The sequence below is a fragment of the Octodon degus genome, unplaced genomic scaffold, assembly GCF_000260255.1.
Source record: "Octodon degus isolate 3935 unplaced genomic scaffold, OctDeg1.0 scaffold00018, whole genome shotgun sequence".
NCBI classification, from domain to species: domain Eukaryota; kingdom Metazoa; phylum Chordata; class Mammalia; order Rodentia; family Octodontidae; genus Octodon; species Octodon degus.
The window spans coordinates 23,918,695-23,925,003 of NW_004524594.1; the positions used below are offsets into that span (position 1 = coordinate 23,918,695).

At 45.5% G+C, this 6,309-nt stretch overlaps 1 protein-coding gene across 1 annotated transcript in view; it reads right to left on the reverse strand.

Annotated features, from left to right (window-relative positions):
* Positions 1-6,309, reverse strand: part of Ybx3 (Y-box binding protein 3) — a 120,249-nt gene that overhangs the window by 21,683 nt on the left and 92,257 nt on the right. The gene's annotated exons all lie outside the window — the stretch shown is intronic.

Below are 6,309 nucleotides of genomic sequence, written 5' to 3' on the forward strand. Positions count from 1 at the left end.
GCGGGGTCTCGCGGCGGGGCGGCTCGAGCTCCGGCTGCGCGCGGCTCGGCGCGATCTTACTGCCCCGAAAATGGCCCCGCGCGAGTTTTTCTAGGCGGCTGGGAGGGAAGAGGGTGGGGAAACTTGGCTCAGTGGGGCGGCGCGCTCATTAGCATTTAAAGGCACCCAGAGCCTGTTCCCGATCACAGCTCCGCCCCGAGCTGCTGCTCAGAGGAAAGCTAGGTTGCAAAGTGGAGTTTGGGTTCCACCCTGGACCTCTCTGAGCAGCCCGGCTGCTGTCCTTTTGTTGGAGCGAGCTCAGGGGCTCGCCTCTCCCAGACACGCTACACCTGCATCTGACCTTTGGGGGAAGTAAAGTAGGACATCCCGGCTACCCTGCGCGCTGTCCCAGTCTGCATGTGGAAAACTCTGACTTTATCAAGCACAAGAAAAGTACTCTTGATACAGATGTTCCAAACCAGAATAATAAAATATTAAGACTATTTGGCAATTTAGCTCTGAAAGGTGATTGACGGATAATTTCACCTGTAACTCACAGGTGAGAACACTGTGAGGTCCAGACCTCAGAGATTAATGTAAATTCACAGATTACACCAATCTAAACAACAGAAAATGAGCTCTCCTCAAGGTATTTAATAGTGAACATGAAGGAAAAAAATGGAACAAACCCTTATCCTGGGGAGATAGCTCAGCGGACTAAGTGCTAAGTGCCTGCTTAGACAAGCGCAGGGACCAGGTTAGATCCCTGACACCACATCCCGCGCGGGGCCCTCCCCCGGGGAGTGCTTAGCCTGCTACACAGACAAGGCATGATAGAACACGCCGGTAATCCCAGCGCTCCAGGGACTGACACAGGAGGACCATTATGAGTTGGGGCTGAGTAGTAAGATTCTGTACCAAGTACATAAAAACAAGTAGAAAGGGCTGGGGAGATGGCTCAGTGGAATAAGCGCTTCCCTGGCAAGTGCAAGGGCCTGAGTTCAATCCCCAGTTTCGCAAAAAAAAAAAAAAAAAGAAAAGAAAAGTTTATCCTGTTTGCTGTTAAGCAAGTGAGCCTTCCAAGCTCCAGAACCAGAAGTGGGAAGGAACACATTCCCAGTTGAAGGAAAAGCCCACGGGGCCTTGCAGAGAGAGCTGAGCCCTGTTCTCAAGGACTGTTGGAGTATAGTGCTGTCTGGCTGCCATAGTTGAGACAGGATAGGGATCAATTTTCGCCAGGCTCTTTCATTAGCAGTTAACTCCAGACAGGAATTCAGTGTCCCAGAATCAGTTTCCTCCTTCATAAGTGTCTCCAACGCACTGCGAAGTAGGTGAGCTCGTCATATGTGACAACAGAGAGTCTCCAACAAAAGCTCCTTGTCTCCCCCAAAAACTATCTCCTCACTATTTCCTGAAATTATTTTTTTGCATAGCTTTCTGCTCATCAGGAATGCTATCCAAGGAGCCAGGGAGATGGCTCAGTAGAATAAGTGCTTGCTTGGCAAGTGCAAGGGCCTGAGTTCAATCCCCAGTTAAAAAAAAAAAAAAAAAAAAAAAAACAGGAATACTACCCATGGGCCAGCAAGATAGCTCAGGGACTTTGGTTGGATCTTTAGTACCATGTGTGACACCTGCCCCATGCTCAGGGTGGGCTGAGCCAACCACAAAAAAAAAAAAAGAAAGAAAGAAAGAAAGAAAAAAGGAATGCTATCCAGTGCAGTTCATCTTTGTGTCTCAGTGGGCAGCATGACACCCTGCATAGAGTTTACAGTAAGTGTTTTTACAAAATGAAAACAAGGGGCTGGCCAGGTAGCTCAATGGATTAAAGTGCCTGTTTAGGCAAAGGGCTTAATCCCTGGCCTTTGGTGCCAGCCCTGCCCTTGGGGCACACTGAGATGGTGATTGAGACTGGGCGTGGTGGCTCCTGCCTGTAATCCCAGCCCTCGGGAAGCTGAAAACAGTATCACTGCAAGTCCAATATATGTAGTGAGACCCTGTAGACCCTGTACTAAATACATTTAAAAAAAGAAAACAAAATAAAAAATTCTACATTCATATAGTTGTCTACATATTCATTATTAACATGAAGCAACCTACTTCCTTGCTTTCTAATTGTATCCATGATACATACAAATTAAAGAAAAAAAAATTTTTTTTTGGATACTGGGAATTGAGACTGCATTTGCCAGGCAGGTGCTGTGCCTCTGAGCTAGATCCCCAGCCCAGAAAATAATTTTTTTTTGTTAAAATTTTATTTATTTATTTATGTGTGTGTGTGTGTGTGTGTGTGGCCAGCTCAGCCCACCAGGGGGCAGGGCTGGCTGGCATGTGGTGCTGGGGGATCGAACCGTGGTCCCTGTGCTTTGCTAAGCTTGCTCTGAGTAGGTGCTTTAGACCACTGAGCCATCTCACCAGCCCCCAGAAAATAATTTTTTAGAAAAAAAATAGCAAAACATTATGTGTTTGGATTTTTCCATGTCACTCATATATATATTTTAAGGGTCTCCAAGCCCCTAAAAGTTAGGTTTATATTTTGTTTTATTTAAATGTAAAATATACAGTAATGTAGCATAAATATAAATACCTAAAATGGCAGTATAATTCTAAACATAATTAAACTAATTCTGAAGTTTTAAAGATTGTGGTCTTTAAAATCACAAGCCTGCTTTATAGTGGCAAGAATGGCCACATCCCTTTTTCTTCTCCTCTAAAATGTTTATCAGCGCTCCTTACCATTCGGAAATAGATGCCAAAGGAAGAAAGTGAAGAGGAGTTGACCTCTATTTTGTATCCCAGACTGGTCTCAAACTCACAGCGATCTTCCTGCTTCAGCCTCGAAAAGTAGTGGAATTACAGGTGTGCACCCCCATGCCTGGCAGTAATCAAGCCTTTTAAGAAAATATCCAATTTGAAAAATAGATTTATTTTATTATTATTTTTTGTATTTTAGTAAATGTCTACAGGGTCTCACTACGTAGATCCGACTCGTAGTGATTCTCCTAGGTTCAGCCTCCCAAAGATCTGGGATTACAGGCATGCACCACCACACCCAGCCTCAATCACCCTTTCAGCGTGCCCCCAGGGCAGGGCCAGTGTGGCATACCTGGATCCAACCTGGGTGGTCCCTGAGTCTGCATAAGCAGGTGCTTTAATTGGGTGACCCTGGAAAATAGTTTTTTGTTTTTTTTTTCTTTTGCGGAACCAGGGATTGAACTCAGGCCTTTGCGCTTGCCAGGGAAGCGCTTATTCTACTGAGCCATCTCCCTGGCCCCTGGAAAATAGTTCTTAAGGATCAGTTGTCTCCAAACTCTTCCAGACCCTAATTAAAGGTGCCCTCAAGGGTTTCCTAGAAGTTGTGTTGGAACATATCCCCAAATGATTCATGATTTTCATCCAAAAGTAAAGCAGTTGGGAGTTCTAGGTTCTGTGCTCAATAAAATCTAGAGAGAATTAACAAGAACAAATATGACCCGTGTTGTTTAGTAATCAAACTGAGAAGAGCCCTGTGTGCAGCAGATGTACTTAAATTCGTTCTTTCCTTCACTCACTCATTGGTGCACATTCTCAATCACATACTAAGTCCATGCTATGTGCCAAAATGCTAACTTACATGTATCTATTCTATGGTTTGTTGTAAGGATGCTTGCTGTAAATTTCTTCTTTGTTTTTTTGTATTTAGGACAGGGTCTTCAGGGTCTCACTACACAGATCAGACTCGTAGTGATTCTCCTGTTTTCAGCCTCCCAAGCACTGGGATTATAAGCACGTGTCACCACAACCAATCTCAATCACCATCTCAGCGCGCCCCGAGGATGGGACTGGCACAGCAGGCCCAAGCTGAATCCCAGCCCCTGAGTCTGCCTCAGCCGCTCTTTAATCCGCTGAGCTATCTGGCCAGCCCTTGCTGTAAGATTTTTGTGTGATGTAAAATATTCTCACTAGCATTCCTATTGTAAGAAAGTGTCACTTTTTTTTTTTTTTTTTTTTTTTTGCAGAACCAGGGATTGAACTCAGGCCCTTGCCCTTGCCAGGGAAGCGTTTATTATACTGAGCCATCTCCCTAGCCTCAAAAGTGTCACTTCTTAAATTTGAGATAAACTGTCCAAACACAACGAAGAGGAGCATAATCTAATTGCTGACTACAAACATTTTAAGCAAGGACTTCAAAAGCTACTATATAGGCTAGATAGCTCAGCCGACTAAGCACCTGCTCATGCAAGCACAGGTAGCGGGTTCGATCGCTGGCACTACAGGCCATACAGCCCCCTCCCCCAATGCTGAGTGAGCCACTGAGACTGGTGTGGTGGCGCACACCTGTAATCCCAGTGCTGGCGAGGCTGAAAACAAGAGGACCACTACAAGTCTGAGCTGCGTAGTGAGACCCTGTATGAAATACTTAAAAAAAAATTTTTTGTTTTTGTTTTAAGAAAAGCCACTCTGCTCCTAGCACAAAGTTAACACCTGCACATCCTGCAGGAGAGTGAAAGGAAGGACCGGGGAGGCTCCACTGGAGACTCAGTCCAGCCCAGAGTCAGCAGTGCTATGGATTTCTCCTAGAGAAGCTGCTGGGGTCCTAAGAACTCTAGTAGGCTTTCTGCCTTTCTGGGCTAGATGTAGGTTCTGTGATGCTTAAAGCTGATATAATTTAGAGAGCCCTCATTAAAAAAATAAAAGTCTGATCATCAAATTGCTAGGGCCACTGGCAGAGTATCACAAAGGGTCCATGGAGGACAGGAGCCCGGAAGTTCCTAGCTCACACTCGCACAGCTTGCAGCTGTCTCAGTCAGGAGCACAGATGCTGCAGCTCCACGGGCTCACCTGGAGGCAGCTGCCTCCCCCCCCCCCCACATCTGCCCACACACTCCCGTAAGGACTGGAAACAATAGGCTACTCCTCTCCAGTTCTCTAGATCTTAAGTGAGTGTCCTGCAGCACAGCCTTCAACCTGGAACTATAACGGTGAGGAGAGGCTGGGAGATATAGTTCCTGACTTTGAAGAGGTGAAGGATGATGCCAAGTCGACGTGAGATTATCCAGCTTCTCGCCCTAAGGAGCAGAATACTATGAGTTGACTAAGGAAGTTATGGAGACTTCTTGCCCTTTGAAGGCCTGGAGCTTCCAGCAAGGACGTTTCAACATATTAGCATCTGAAACTCAAAGAGTGAAGTATTCTGAACACCCTCTACACCCTTCCCTAAAACACAAAAAGAAAAAAAAAACAATAGAGTCCAAGGAGATAGCTCAGTAGAATAAGTGCTTGCCTGGCAAGCTCAAGGGCCTGAGTTTAATCCCCAGTTCAACCAAAATAAAATACAATAAAATATTAAAAAAATAAAAATAAAAGAGTGAAGTATTTCTCTACCCCTGATTGGTGGTAAAGTAACAGAGGCAAGCTCGGAGTTCACTCAGAGTTCTAAAGTAGGATAATGGAGCCAAGAGGAGGAGGGCGAGGGTTTCCGGCAGTGTTGGCGGGGGAGGCCCCGATTACTGTATTTTGTTTAGCATTCACAATAATGCAGTCAGTGTATTTATGGTCCCCATTAGGCATTAGGAAGGACATCATGCAGAATGAGACAGGCATGGCTCCTGTATTCAAGAATGCAAGCCCCGGGCTGGGGAGATGGCTCAGTAGAATGAGTGCTTGCCTGGCAAGTGAAAGGGTCTGAGTTCAATCCCCACTTCTGCCAAAAAAAAAAAAAAGAATGTAAGTCCCAATTACCAGCCACATAAATAACTAAATTTTCTGGCAGTCACATTTAAAAAAGAGAAATAGAGAGAGGAAAGAAAGAAAACCAGTTTTGATACATTTTTCATAACCCAGAGCACCCAAAATGAAGCATTCTAGTGAAGCCAGGCACGGTAGCACAAATCTGTGATCCTAGCCCTCTGTGAGGCTGAGGCAGGAGAATCATGGTTTTCAACTAAGCCTGGACGATTTACTGGCTTGGCTATATCCTATCTCGGAAGTTCAGGGGAGGCTACAGAGCTAGCTCAGTGGTCTAAGCGCTTGTGTGGCAAGCACAAATTCCTGGGCTTAATCCCCAGCACCACATGCTGTGCTGGCCCCAGGCACAGAGGCTGCCACCAAAACCAGGCGTGGTGGTACGTGCCTGTAATCCCAGCTCTGGGGAGGCTGAAAACAGGAGGATCACTACAAGTTGGAGCTGTGTATTAAGACTGTGTACTAGATAAATAAAAGATTAAAAAAATTTAAGGGAAAGGGTATAACTCCCTTCAAAGGCCTTTGGTTCAATCTTCAAAACCTAAAAAAGGGGCCAGGGAGATGGCTCAGTAGAATAAGCAGTTGCCTGGCAAGCGCAAGGGCCTGAGT